We start from the raw sequence: 15,271 nt of genomic DNA on the forward strand, positions 1-15,271 counted from the left end.
AGGTGTCCCGTTTTCGGGGTGTATGTAGGACCCCCGCCCCGGGCGCTCTCTCTGTCCTTCCCCCTCTCCGCAAGGCCTCCCTCTCTCTCTGACCACTCCCAAGGAGGCGTGGCTAGCCCCGCCCCTTAGCGGCAAGGCCCCTCCCCTCAGCGACGAGACCCCGCCCCCGAGCCCCCCTCCCATTGGCCCCGGCGCCGTTTTACCTTCGCCTCGGGTTCTCGCGAGAGTCTCGCGCGTGAGGGCGGGTGGAGGAGGCGGCGGCGGCGGCGGCGTCGGGGAGGGGAGGGGAGGGGAGGGGAGGGGCGGGGGCGGTTCGCTGAGAGGGGAGGCGGGAGCACCAGCGCGAGAGGCAGCCAGCGCGAGGCCCCGGCGGCGGCGCGGCCCTGCCCGGCCCTCCCTCAGGTAACCGGTAGCGTCCGGGCTCGGTGGGCCACGGGGCCGACCCGGGCGGGGGCGGTGGCGAGAGTTAGACGGCGGGGCAGCCCCCGGGGGGGCCGCGGGGAGCCCCCGGTCGGCCCCTCCTCCCCCCCCACCCCACAACTCTCCCCGAGTTTTCGTGAGGCAGCCGCTCTGCCCTCCCCCGCCCCTTTCGCTGAATGACAGTCCCCGCAGGCCAATCGGCTCGCCGCCAGGCCCGGAGTGGCGGGCGCCGCGGCCAATGGAGGCTTTAGGAGGGCGCCGCGAGGGGGTAAGCCCCTCCCTAGGTGGGCGGGGCTGCTGGAGGCAGTGAGGGGCCCGGGCGGTGCCTGAGGGGGGGAGCCCGGAGGCCTGGGGGGCCCCGGGGTGGGGGGAAACCCGGGGAAATGGGGGGTACTTGGGGGGCTAGGGGTGGAGGTGTGGGGAGGTCAGCGGGATACGGGACGTCAGGAGTAGGGGGGGGAGGTCTGGGGGGGGACACTTCGGGTGGGGGCCTTGGGGGGGGGTCTTGGAGAATATGGGGGGGGCTTGAGGGATTGCAAATAGGGGGTGGGTGTCTTGAGGGGGCCTTAAGGTTTGCAGATGGGGGGAGGTTAAGGGGAGGGGGGGTCATGTGGTGGGAGTCAGGAGAGAACACTGGAGAGGTTTTGGGGAGTCTTGAAGGACTGCACACACGAGGGGGTGGGTCTTGAGGGGTGGGGAAGTTTTGGAAGATGAGAGAGAATTGGGCGGGGGGGGGGGGTGTCTTTGGAGATTGTAGATATGGGAGACTCTTTGGTATGCAGGTCCTGGGGGACCCTGAAAAGATACGGGGCGTCCTGGGGGATGGCAGATACAGGGACCTCAGGGGCTAGAGGAGCCTCAGGAGGGATTGTGTGGGGTGCACCCTGAGGTGCAAGTGCTGGGGGAACCCTTTTAATTGGGACTCTGTCCTCCTGGATAAAGAGGGGTTTGGACTTGGCCTGGTGGCTCGTAACTCTTTTGGGGCAGCTGGGGAGGATCGAGGCCTATATGTAGGGGCTCCCAGTGGTAAGCAGATGTGTAAAGGATGTGGAGGGGTTGTAGGTGCTTATGGGGTGAGGTGGGGAATAGGGTGTAGGCTGGGGTATGGCTGTGGATCTGCAGGGTGTTGGGAGGTGGGGGACTCTCAGCCCCATGCAGTCCCAGGTGGATCAGTGACTCCCACAACACTGAGTAAAGGAAGACATGCAAACAGCAGGAATTAGAGAATTAAGTAGTTTCTTCTGAAGTCTGAAACAGTGGTTAATTCTCACTGGGGCACTTCTAGAGCTCAAAGTTCTGAGAGCTTGTTGAAGCAGTGAGATTTCACTGCGCACTTGCTCATCTGCCACTGGTGCCATGGAATCTGTTGCCTCTCAGTAGCTCCAACTTTGCGAGCACAACCTGGGTTACGTCTCAAAACTGTTTTGTTCCTACTGCCAGAAGTGTTGGTATGGAGTCCCTCAAACTTACTAAGGAAAAGAGATCGGCTGGTTCAGATGTGAGATGAAATGCGTGTGACGACAAAAACTCCTTGTTCTGCTCAGCTTTCCTTGTTTTGCTCTTTCTGTCTGTCACCTCTTCTTCACCAAGTCCCATCGTTCTCTTTCTTTATGAAGCCATCACTTCTTTCCCTGCTCAGGTCCCTCGAAAGACAACATTTCAATTTAACGTTCAGGAGTACAACGTAAAAGTGTCGTTAACACTTCAACGGACTTCCCAATTTATTCTGCCTCACTAGAGTGCTTGTTGGGCAGGGACTTTTCTTCTGCCAGGCACGGTCTGAAGGAGTTGTCTAGTTCTTCACAAACTGCTTTTAAAGTAGTTATCACTAAAATGTAGTCATTTCTGGAGAGGAATTCAGCAGCAGTTCCCAACCACTGGCTTTGTTGAACAGTTTTTTGGATTGGGGTTTTCTCAGCAGAGACTAAGAATAACTTCACTGTTTGAATGTGGAGGAGAAGGTTGTGGGAGGTGGATTGAACAGCCAGATTCTCGTTTGGAAAATGAGTAGGGTTAACATCCTTGGTCCTTGTTTCCTTGAAGTGAGAGATCATATTCACCTTCTGTGACATGAGTGGGGTAATGACTGTTGCCAACTGTAATCACTTTGCGGGCTGGAGAGTGCTGGAGTGCTTGTTTGCTCTTAGTGTTAAAAACAAACAAACAAAAAAGGTGTGGGTTCAGCTGGTGGAAGCAGCTAGTCAGCAATCGACCTGCGAGGTTTGTAATGATTACCTGCGGCCAGGATGGTCTTTTCTCAGAAGAGTGTTTTATTTCTGATCCTAGAAGTTGGTTGGGAATTGAGAATTAGGAGGCTATTTTAGTATCCGATAGACCTCACTGCTTTGAGAACTTTAATGCAGCCATGAATTTCCTTAATTGCGTGCCAATCCTTTGGTTATAACTAATTGTAGTATGTTAAACACTTCCTCTCCTTTTTGGCACTTGTCTGTCAACTAACTGTAAAAAATTATCATGTCCACCTTACTTATAGCTTAGCCAAACTAGGCATCTAGTTATTTTAATCTTTCCTTGTAAATCAATCCCTCCAGCTGCTTAACTGTATTTTCCTGAATGCCTTCCAATTTGCCAATATCCTTCTGATACCGAATAGCTTGGAGTTGAACGTGGTTTGCATCAGAGTGCTGGAGATGGGGACTTTCCCTCCTTGCTCTCTGCTCAGATTATAAGGAAAAGCTTTATGCAAACTTTGTGAAGGTGTTAAACCTCCCACTTGCAATTTGTCTTTTGCTCTAACTTAACTTTTCCCTGTTGAGGGGTATTTCTAATATTAGTTTCTACTTGTTCTTGCTCATATTTCTATTTTCTCAAGGTTCCTTATTTTCCAGTCTTCTCCAGCATTTCCCACTGTATGTACTTAGTGCTCTGATTTTCTTTCTCTGTGATTTATGAAGATGTCACGTGAAAATGAACTTGCTGTTGAGCCTTGCTGAGTCCCGCTGTTAGATGTTGAGCCCATCTTGGTACTTTGCAAGTGTTATTACTCTTTTTAAGCTGGTTGATGGGACTGTTGCTAGTCTGAGTTAACTTGGAAGCGCTGCATAATCCATGTGGCACGACTGTGATGGTGATTGCATAGGTATGCCGTGTAGGAAGATGGCAAAAATAAAAGGACATGGCTTAAAAAAATCAAACTTCACATTAATTTCTTGTTACCATCTTTTCCGAAACCTCTCGGAGCCCAACTGGAAGAGACGCTGTCTGGAGGACGTTCTCGGGATGGCTGAAAGGGGTTTGTGGACGTGGCATGGGGCAGGCAGGAAATTTCCCTTGCCTGTTTTGAAAGATGGGGAAGTTTGAGAGAGGAAGTGTGAGTGGATGGGTGTGAGAGGATGGTTGGGGAGGGGAAGAAACCGAATCCTCCTTTGGTCCTCCTTGAACACGCAGGAGCCTGCTTGCAAAGTCCACCGGTTTCACGTGACGAGGCAGCCAGGAGGAACTGGAGCTCTTCTGAGGGTGTGCAGTGGGGATCGGGGCAACAAGGACACATCCTTGCCCAGAGCGGGTTGCTGCCTCTTTGTGGTGGAAACATTTTTAAAATGGCTTAGTAAAATACGCTCAGCTTCTGGCAGGCCTCATGGTGCATGTGTTAGTAGAGGATCTCTGGGTTGGATTTTGTTTTGGACACATTTTCTGCTGCATCACATGTGATGCTTTTTCGTGTTCTGTTTGGTTTTATTTACCCTTCTGACTTTCTTGGGGCTTTTTTTTTTTTTTAACATTCCTAGCACTGAGAATTGAGGCCAGATTTCCAAAACCGCTCTTCCCCCAGTCATTTAGCACCCAACTATGATGCATTTTGAGAGGAAACGCTGGGAGAAAACATTTTTTTGCAATAGACCTTCGGGAGTGGGGACCTGTTGCTTCCTGTAACTTCATTAATTTCCCCCCCCCCCCCCCCCCCCTTTTAAAGTAATCTAGTTTCTTGGTTTTGGTTTTGAGGAACTTGTGATACAATGGGTGAATGCTGAGTAGTGTAGGCTGAGCAGACGTGTAAGCAAGGGTTTCCCTGGGGAGCTAGAAATGGTTTCTGTTTGGTGTAGAGGTGTGTAGGAAGCTGCCTATAGAGACTAAAACAAGAGCACGTTTATAGTCTCGCTTCCTTTTGAATATAAACCCGAGGTTTTAATCAGCCTTCGCAATATTTGTCACACTTTTTTGTCTGGCTGATGAATTCCTACATCATGTCACTTGAAGTCCTCAGCGAATCTTTTAATTCTGCTCCTCCGCTTCTTCAGATTGCTTTGCACAGATCCAAAAAAATTAAGGCTTAACCTGCGTGCAGTGTTGTTCTGCTGGCAGAAGCAGTGGGAGCAGGAGTTTGAGGCTGGCTGAGCTGTATCTGTGGCCTCAGCCCTCCTCCAAGCAATGCAATGCACATGCAGGCGCGTAAGCTGGAGGACACCAGGATTTCCTAATTTACAGCCCTTGGAGGTGCTGGTATCCAGAGAGGTTCCTCTCCAAGCTGCTGGTTGATATTCATGTACTTGGGTTTGTTCTCCCTCTTTAGAGCTGATATTTACAGTGTGTTTTGCCGCAATTAGTCTTGGCTCGTGGGAGTTTGGCTTAATTGCTTCTCTGAAGTTCAATTTCATAATCTTCCAGGAGGCTGCTTGGTTTTTTTTTTCCCACCTCCCTGATACACCTGGTGGGGCATGTGCGATGCAGAAGTCAGCCGTACAGTAGCCTTTATATAGCACACAGTGTATTTTAATGCATGCCAAAGTTTGACATTTATCTTTGAAACATGATAAATTCAGTGCCTTAACCAACTCCACAACAGTGTGGTTTCACTGAGGCTAAGCCTAATTTTAATGCAGGCTAATTATTTAGTGGAGCGGGATTTTTTGGCTTGCATCTCTTTCCTCTAAGCTCTTTGTACACTTTGCTGGGGTGGTGGTGAGAGGCCAAGCTGGCCGGGGTGAATTTTCCTATGTCCACGTCTCCCATTTGCTGCTGTCTGTGAGCAGGGGCTACCATCCTGCATTGGGACAAGCACAGAGCTGAGCTTCCAGGCGACAGCAGCCATTTATTGAAGTTTCCCGACGAAAGCCATGTGTTTGGCTCACGGGGAGCAGCGTGGGGACTGCGAACGGCGCTGCCGCTCTCGTCAGAGGAGCAAGCCAGCCCGCAGAGAGCCTGCAGCGGTCTGGAATGCCACTCTGCTGTCCCACCCTTGTGCGAGAGAATAAAGCGGCAGTGGAGACACGGTGCCAGCCATTGCAAGCCGGTTCATGAATAAACAAAGCTTTTCTGCCAGCTACGGGCCGTGCTACCCACTGCGGGTATTTCTCTGTGCATGCTCTGCAGAGCTCTGAGCTCTCTTTGTGAGGCACGGCTACCGAAAACCCTAAAAGATAAGCTGTATGAAGACATTTTCCTCCCCTTCTCATGAAAAAAAGATGTTCGAACTCCTTGGGTATGAAATGCATGTTGTACCTGAAGTTCAGAAGTGTGTAAAGCTGCAAAGTTCACCACTTGTCTGCCTTTTGGGGATGTGATGCCACACTTGCAGTGCTGCCTTTAGCAGAACTCTTGCACAGCTTGCTGCTGCTTTTTTTGCTGATGGAGAATGTTTTCAGCCCTGGCTGGCAAAGACCTTGTTCTGAATACCATTGTTACTATTTAAAATAATAATAATAATAATAAAAAAGCAGTCTTTCACAGACTTCAGTGTATTAAAGACTTGGCTAGACGTGGACTTGGCAGTGCTAGGGAATAAGCAATGCCCAAATGAGTGTATTTATACCTGTGTAACTAACTGTACTGAGCTGTCTTATACCCTTTAACTGTTTCCAAAGTGAGTAAACCAGACTTGGAGCAGAACATGGCTTTTTGGGTTTTCTGCCAAAAAGCTCTCTTTGGTGCTGAGTCTGCTGAGATGAAGGGAACGGATCTTCAAATCGCTAAGTGGTTAATGCTTGCAATTATTTAAAATAGCCGGTGTTTAAAATAGACTTGTTTCTAGAGGTACAGCTGGTCGTGTCCACGGCTGAAGATGATGGAAATCTTTAGAAGTCTTGAAAGTGAGGTTGAACTGCTGCTGGTGAAGTTGAAGTAGGTTGCGTGTGGGCAGGGAAAGCTTTGCCAATTAATCTCCTTGCAGTGAAATGTAAAGTTTTCTTCTACCTCATGCTGTTCTCATTGCAGGAGGATCTGAAGGTAGGCTTGGCAGCCTTTCATGGGCCATTCTTCCACTGTTCCTGGGGTAGGAATGTTCCCTTACTTTTTTGAGTATTGGTAAAATAGAGCCGGAGGAGGAGCAGCGGAGGGAGTTGAGACCCAAAGGCAGATTGTCACCAGGGGTGACAGCAACTGGGTGTCAGGTCTCCTGGAGTTAACTGTTGGGTCCCGAAAATGTGAAGGCAGAGACTTAGCTGAGCATCCCGCAGCGCAGGGTAGGTTTACTGTATGAAAGTGAAGCTGAGGAAGTTTATCTACAACCTTAATCGGATTAGAAGTCTTTATATGGCAGAGTGCACTGTTACAAAGCTGGAGAGTTTATGTAAGAGTGAGCATTGCTCATCATCCAGATCCTCACTCTGACTGAGCCATGTGCAAAGCAAACAGGACGAAACGTGATTTTTTTTTTGAACATAATCCTGAGTGTGTTGGCAGCATTTTAACGAGCGAGTATGTTTTCTGGTGGAGGTGGTAAGAAACTTCCTGAGGGATGCTCGCTCTTCTTCGTGTGGATGTTTTTCATCTTCCTACCCCATGTTGCTTTCTTTTCCTTTGTTTTTTGGAAAGCTCTCTATTTTTAATGCATATAGAGCACCCGTTTGTATGATCCACGTTTAGGACGCTGTATCCTTCATCTATGTAAGATTGAACGTTTTGAATTATGTAAACTATATATAGGAAATCATTGCTTTGTTCACCACTAAAACGCAATCATTCCAAAGGCAGAATGCAGTTCTAGTTAAACAACTCACAATAATGTACCAGATTTCTAGACATTGCTTATATTTGGAATATTTCTTGCTCCCCTCTGATTTTAGGGCTCGCATATCAAATAATGATGCCATAAAATGTGTGTGCCTTTGAATGCTAAATAAATAAAAATGCCCACATGTGATGTAAATAATAACAGGTGAGACAAAATATTTTTACTTTATGACCATGCGTACATACAAGAGTGTCGTGCCTTTCTGTCCCCTGTCCCGCTGGTGCTATTTCAGTTACTTTAATTCATTGACAAGAGTTTTATCCATAGGTAGTCACTTACATAAGGGGCTCTCCTGTTCTTAACTCCGTGCAGCATTGACTTTGGTCTTCCTTTAAAACTATTCACACACCATTGTGGGGAAAATATGTTCAAGCTTGGCTTGGGCTCTTATGTCCCATTTTCAGCATCTTTTTTCTCCCTTTCATTGAAATAAGGGCTCTTAAGCGGCTAAATAATTTCAGGAAATGGGACTCCAGTTTCTAGGTCACTTAGGCATTTCCTAGGTAAAATAATGCATTCTCTAAGGCTTGTCATGGCTTTCTTATAATTATCTCTACTCAGTAAGAGACAGTGGGTCTCTTAGGTTTTTCCTTCCTTTCTTAAACTTGAATTATTTCTCTCTCCCGTAGTAGATCTCTTGCAATATGTTGTCCCTGCTGTGAGGAAGTATATAGCTGAAGATGTATCACTGCTAATGAAGAAGCACAAGGCGACCTGAGAGCTGTAGTGCCAAGATCTGGAGGCTGCCTGCGTGCGTCTTGGAGTCTGCCTTTTAGAGCGTCTGTTTACTCAGTGTGCCGTCATGCTACATATTCGAACCTGCTGGAAGCAACGCCAGAAACATTTCCTACCTGGTGATGTCTACTTAGAGCCCCTTTTTCGGCAGGCTGCAAGGCTTCAGTTGGTTGTGGTGTGAAGGAGGAAAGAAAAGCTTTTTACTTGAGATTTTGGGGAAGGTTTGTGCTGTGTTGCTTTGGCTAGAGCTGGATACAGGTGTGCTCTCATCTGTTGTCACTCTGCGTTTGTGCTTAGGTTGTTACCTTGCTCCTGGTCACAGATGTACCTCTGGGTCTAGCCAAAAGCGCAGGGTCTGCTCTGATCTCAAAGGTGACAGCAGCGGTAGGAATTAAGTGGAGGCTTGTCTGACAGCAGTGGCGAGGCTCAGGGACTTCCACGTAGTTCCTCCTGTTTTGGAGGAGGTCCTGGAGCAACCAGTTGATGGTGAACCATGCCTGGAGCCTTGCTGCTTATTGCAGTGTTTGAGGCTGGATGCTGTATTTGATGGGAGCTGGCTAGGTGCCCCCATCAAATACTCTTATCCAGGTGCTGCCAGTGAGTCCTGCTCTGTCTGCTGTCGGTGTCTTGCAGTTTGGTCTCTCCTTTGTGTTTTTCTGTAAATACCTTAGGGACACTCTGTAGAGTCCATCTTTCCTCCAGAAGTTTGGAGTGGAAGCACAACTTTGGCATATGAGTAATTGGATGATGATTTAGAGATGGTCTTTCTCCATCTTCTTGCCTGGGGAAGTTGCTGACTTGCTGGTTTGTGTTGGATTTTGTCTCATGTTCATCAAAGGCTTTGAAACACTTTGGACAGGTGCCTTTTCATATTAGAAATCTGATACTTGGCACCTAACTAGAGAAACCTTGCCTGTGTTAAAGCATGTTTTGCCAAGCTACAGCTGCTTCGGTGATGTTTGGCAAGGATTTGTTAAAGTAGGTATTTGAAGAGTAGCAGCTACTTCTCTCTCAGAAATCTGACACTGAAAGGAGGAGCAGGAGGATGCGTGCTGTTAGTGCAATGAAATGTGACATCCTCACACCTCAAAACCACCAAACGGTAGAAGTACTCACAAGGCATCTGCACACCGGTGTCCCTCAGCTCTATGTTAGAGAGCAGAAGGACCTCCTGAAGACGGTTCCAGATCACTCTTGCAGTTGGTCTCACTTGCTTTTTTTGCCACGGTGTTCTGCATAGATTAAAAAAAACACGGTATCCTTCCCTTTGTGCTGCCTGTGGTGTACAGGCAGACCCGTGGCTCGGCTGGGGCCCGGTTGTGCCGAGATGACACGAGACTTTCTCTAACACCTCGCTCTGAAGTTGGAGGCCAGGCCAGATCTGATCTGGAGGCTGGCCAGTGCGAGCAGGCTCTTGGACAATGGAGCTTCTATAATGTTTTTTATCCTGCCAGACCCTAATGTGGCGGCAACGTTAAGGAATTACACTTTTTGTTATGGTAACAGTAAACTTGTTAGTGTTTATAAGAGTGTTATAAACAGTGTAAGTTGCGTAGTTGGGAGGACGGGTGGAAGCGGTGCTGGGAAAAGCCTTCTGGCTGCCTGGAGCTCTCAGCCGAGGGGGTTTGTTGCTCTAACTGCAGGGCAAAAGCTTTTCTGGTCTCAGTGAAGTCTCTCATGGCTGATGCGCTGGTTTGGGGCCCATGTTATTGCTTTTGCTGGAGTTTGTTTTACGTTTGACAGGATGCTGACAATGCTTCCCTATCCCATCACTCGTGCACTGAGAGGAGGAGAGCGACTCTTGTTCGTGGCCATGGCTTCATGTGAGGTTTGACTTTTTTCCCAAAGCACATGGAAATACTCTTTGCAGTCAGGCTGTTAATTTGCTCCTGTGTGAGTTGAGGAGAGCTGCTTTTTACATCACTTTAGGGTCTAATATCATGCCTGGTAGGAAAGGTCGTTCTTCTGATAGCAGGAACCACAGCTCGCTGGGGTGGTGACGCTCCATGGCTGTTTTAAGGCACTTGCAAGTGAGAAGCGAGGACGTAGTGCATGTTTGCTATCGAGGTGATAGTGTCCCAACTATTTGGGGATGCTGTTGTGGATAGGGGATCCTCTACAAGCTTGAGAGCAGTGCTGAACACCCAGAAAGGTACAGTCAGATGGTACGTGGTTGGACTTTGCTTTCACCCTGTGCTGTAGGTTAACTTGTAATGACTTGTTAAATACTGTATGTCTGTTGGAGATTTACTTCAAGTGAGTTCCTTGCCAATATTCCAGTTTATACAGTTGGGTTTGCTTTATCAAGCTTATAAAGCATAAGGGTGTTATGCCTCTAAAGCAGATTTTATAGCGTCGGCTTTTGGCCTTCTTTCCCAGGTGACAATTTTAAGCTCTCTTGTAGCTTTTTGGTTACAAAGCAAACATTCTCACTCCTTCCCTCACACCCCAAAATAACTTTAAAGTCAAAGCCTAGGACTAACAGCAGCCTGCGCATTTTCACTAGGCTTGGTGGTGGCCTCTCCCTGTAAAACTTAAAATCTTTCGCAATGTCTTTGGGTGTATAATAGCTGGCAATAGTCAAACAGAGATCTGGGCACCCAAAGGTGCGGAACAAGCTCTATTCCTAAGTCCCTGCAGGCATCTTATTTAGTTTGAGAGTCAGCAGTCATTCACTGGTGGAAATTAGGTGCCAAATTAACTTTACAAAGCACCTAAAAGCAGGTTGGGCCTCTAGCCCTTTGTCTTGTAGAGCTAACCCTGCAACAAGGAAACCTAAATGTGGCTTGTTTTGGATTTTTTTTCTTTTTTTTTTTTTTTTAGGGAAGAACTTGACCTATTAATTTTTACCCCACTTTACAATGGATTATGGTGTTCTGAATCATCACCGGAGTATTGTACGTTAATCCAGGGTAGCATGGGGAATGCTGACACAACCGCAGCCAAGTGCTGTGGAAGGACTGGGTTCCCCTCTGTGCATTTTCTGGGTGCAGCTGCCTCTTGTTGCTGCCTCTGTGACCCTGCTGATCCCAACCTATTCAGAGAACTGTGTGCTGAATATTCATTTCGATGGTCAGGAAGCTCGAGGCAGAGAGCTGTTAATGACTGCACTTAGAAAAATAATAAAGAGCCTTTCCTGGAACGGTCTCAAAGCAACATGTTTCCTTCCTTGCATTTTAGTGGGAAGTCTTTTACTATTTTTGAGAGCTTGGGGCAGTGCCTTATGCTTCCTTCTCTTTTGGCTAGCGGAGTACAAATGGCCATCTTAGTCTGACTTTCTTTCCCTCATACTTACCAAAAGCAGTTTGGTTTTTGATTGCAACCAACCTCTCTTCCAGTTCCAGCTCCCAGTGGCAATTACAGATTCTGTCTCAAGTCTGCCTGCGATCTTGTATATTCTCCTGTAGTAAGATGTATGCTACAGCACAGATTCTGTGCAGCCATCTATAATAATCTAGTTTATTGTGGTTTTATCTCTTCTTCCCAGTAGCAGTGTACTGCCTGTCCTTGGGGCTTGGTCTAGCGTCTTGAGCACTATTTGTGTTTGAATAGGCTTGTTTGTATTGCGGCTCTGGTTGTTAACGCTCTTGGCATGGCTCCCAGGTCTCAACAAAGTTACCCAAATTGATCTGGGATGGCCTTGCGACTCATTAGTCTCTGCGAATTAATCCCATGTAGCTCAGTCTCATAAAAAGTTAACTCCTAGCTCTGTTTTACCTTTTGCATTAAACTGGCATGCCAAAAGTAGAAGAGTAGCGAGGAGCACAGTGACTTCATCAAGGAGAAAACAAGCTTTGCTTGCCAGAGGTGTAGTAGTACCCAGGCTGTACCTCGCAATAATCCTAGGTGATGAAGCCCTCTGTGGGAAGACTTCTTTCTCTTTTTTGGGGAAATATGGGGATTATTATAAAAACACCATTTCTGATCCAGTTCTGCCTTTGCTCCTGCTGTCAGTTAAGTACTGTAATTTTCCTACAAAGGTCATAGCTCTCCCTGGATCCTCCACCCTTCTTGAAAACTCTTTCACCTATTTCATAGCCTGGGACAATTGCAAACAGGTTTTCTGTATTGCCTGTGGTAGAAAGACATGTTACCTTTAGCTGCACCTCTGCTTGGACTTGTTCCTGCACGCCTGAGGCTGGTGTCTGTGATGGGTTTTACATCTGACTGTGAAGGGTGCTTTTTCATTTTGGAGAGTAAAACAGTTATAATCTCTATGCCAGTATGTGTCCTGCAGTAATACAGGACTGGGGCAGTTGCACTGAACCATCTGGGTATCCTCTTTTTGCTTGCAGACGGCATTGCCCGTCTCAGATGAACTCCGTTGTCCTAGAGCCCCTCATAAGAGCCTTTTCAGGTGGCTGGGTGCCGCAGTCACCGTGGTGTCAGCACTGATCCTGACACGGAGGCACCAATGCAGTTATCCTCTGTGATTTGTTTGCTTTTCCTCACCACCTCTCCTTCCATCGTTGCCATAACTCTTGGCAGACTTTTAAAACTGATGCTGACATTCCCTAAATTGTCCCTTTTTGCAGTGTAGCGCTCAAGCAATTGTTTGTTCTTTTGGAGGCTGCAAATCTGAGGGGTAAGAGAGCGCGATGGGAGACTGAAGCTTTTTACTGGAATCTGAAAAATAACCGTATATAAACTCATGCACAGGCAGAATATAGAGTGAGGGAAGCTTGATCGTACCTGCAGGCGTCTGTTCATCTCTGGGAAACTAACAGCCCTTTTGTTTCTGCACTGCACCTTTCACTGACAGTCTTAACTTACAGTCAGTTCCCTAGGTGCGTCCTTTCTCTTGATGTCCCTATCTCCAGCAATTTTCTTTCTTCTAACTCATTTTGCAGCTCATTCTTCACTCAGGTCTTCCTAGGCAAGTAAATCTTAGCAGAGAAAGACTTCTGTCAGCAGAGCGTGCAGTTTGCTTTTGTTTTCTGTTCTACTTTAAGCCTATTTTTAGGAGGTTGTTCTGCAGCTCTTTTGGTTTTGTTTCATAGTTGGTGCAACCTCTAGCTTTAATTTTGTGGTCATATTAATGTAAAGTTTATCCTTATGATTTATGGGAATAAACCATAAATGTGCTTGTACTGGTATACTAGTAAGTGTATTCATGCTGGAGAGGGGAGCTATGCTGTGGAGCTGTGCTGGCAAACTCGAAGCAGAACAATTTTTGCATACGCCCAAGTGTTCACTGGGATCTGAAGTATTTCAGCTTGTCTTGCAAGGCACAGATGCAAGAGTGTTGGGCACAAGCATTCCTGCAATAACAATAGTCACATGGAAGTACCACAATAGAGCCTTATTTTTAGAGCATTTTTCATACCAACTCTATCCCCCAATGTTCAGCAGAGTTAATGACCTGGGAGTTTCTCCCATCTTAACACTGGAGTTTAAGGAAAACGGTTATTTTGATGGGGATTTGAGTTGGTCCAGAAAAAAAAGTGCTTTCCAGTTGGTGGGAGCTGTGAGGGTCCTGCTGTTGGGCGCAGGAGATGTTGGGCCAATGTTGGAGTCAGCTGGACATGGAAGGGTAAGAGACCTAGCAATGTCCTCGGAGGGGATGAAGGGCCAGTTGCTCATGACTTTCTCAAACCAGAAGAGGCATGACTCAGATTTACAAATCTGGGCTTGAGACTGCTTCCAGACCTCAGCTACTTGTCAGTAATTCAACTGGAACAGGTCTCTAAAAGCTTCACAAACACAAAAACCCTGCTCGTACCTGGATCCTGATGCATACTGGGGCAATCGAGTGTACTTACTGCTGGGGTGTGGGATATTTGTGGTAATGTGTGCTTGTGAAAGTGTGGCTGTGGGTAACAATACTAAAGACAATTAAGAGTGTGACTGTGGCCCTTTCTGTGGCATCAGGCTAATGCTGCCAACCAAAACCATGACTTGTCCTGTGGCTACAGGCATACCTCAGAAACGCTTTTCCTCTGTAAAGCTAAAATAGTGCATCTTGAAAGGATATAGAGCATCTTGAATGAAAGGATCCATAAATGCCAAATGTGCTTTTGAAAACATGTATCCTGCTTCTCATGTCTTTTCCTAAACTGTTTCCAAATTGAAGTTTTTAAAATGGGTTCCATGAGGTGCCAACACATGTCCTGGGGGAAATCCTTTTCAGGAAGGCTGGTCTTTCATTGCTGTTGTTGATGCATGTAATATGTCTAATTCCTTTTAAGGGAGTTAAAATATTACCCCTAGGTGTCTGTCTAGACTAGGATAACGGGCTTAGTTTTTTCTTAATGGGTTAGTTAACATGCTTTGGGACCACTTCAGTTTATGGACTGATATACCAGGGGGAAAGTAGCATATGGGCTGACTTTAGTATCTGCAGGAAGAATTAAACTTTTAAATAAGAGGAAATTTTGATTATCGAGGTAAGAAAAACCAGCTTATCCCCAGACCAGTGTCCCAGTCAAGTTCTTCATCCTAAATAGAGGATCTGATGGGCAGCTCAGTTCATTTGGATGGGAAGGGGAGGTTTCAGCTTTCATTGGATACCTGCAGCCTTTTCCCCTCTAGCTCTTGCTGGAGTACCAAGAGCCTGTTTAGATTGGTAAAATGCATATTTTAATTTGACAGCATCATCCTGTCTATATACAAACCTAGGCATCACTTTTAACCCCTCTAGAACTTCACACCTAGATTGTGGTTCATCGCCAAGTTTAAAATTATACCTTTTGTTAGTGTTTAATGTACCTGCCAGTTAATGCCCTTATGCAGGGAGGCGGTAGGGGATTGGGATGAGTAAGGTGTGTGCATGCGTAGATTTTGGTGGAGAAAAGGAATGATAGAGAAACTCAGCAGTAATGGTGGGAAAAGGCAGAACTGTCCTATTAGACTGGGGAGAATTATGTGCAAGAGAGGGAGGGCCTGGGCTGGGGGAAATGACCTGTCTACTAAAAAGACTCTCAAGTAGAAGGTCATAGGCTGGACCCCCTTCCTGCTTCCCATCCCAGCAATTCATTTGCACTGTCTCGTTTCCTGGCAGACTTCTGTGAAAAGTCATAAGGAAGAATAATAGCAAAGCAACTTCCAAAGCGCCCATTTGAAAAGTATGTGGAGCTTTACATCCCTAAAATGGTGGTAGTAGGGGTTTGTGAATCTCCTCCAAATTACAGTATGCTTTGTCGTCAC

General features: G+C 47.0%; 1 protein-coding gene across 6 annotated transcripts in view; it reads left to right on the top strand.

Moving 5' to 3' along the window:
• Positions 1 to 304: 304 nt before the first annotated feature.
• The window catches only part of LOC142041034 (cyclic AMP-dependent transcription factor ATF-7), a 70,339-nt gene continuing 55,372 nt past the window's right edge, over positions 305 to 15,271 (top strand). For 2 of the 6 annotated variants that reach the window (XM_075049554.1, XM_075049555.1), the window contains exon 1: positions 9,583 to 9,948. The gene's annotated coding sequence lies outside the window, so the exon portion shown is untranslated. Of the gene's footprint in view, positions 403 to 758; positions 784 to 1,188; positions 1,869 to 9,582; positions 9,949 to 15,271 lie in introns of those variants that run through there. The other 4 variants (XM_075049552.1, XM_075049553.1, XM_075049556.1 and 1 more) reach the window with 4 other exon arrangements.

This window comes from Buteo buteo, chromosome 17, assembly GCF_964188355.1.
Source record: "Buteo buteo chromosome 17, bButBut1.hap1.1, whole genome shotgun sequence".
Taxonomy (NCBI): Eukaryota; Metazoa; Chordata; class Aves; order Accipitriformes; family Accipitridae; genus Buteo; species Buteo buteo.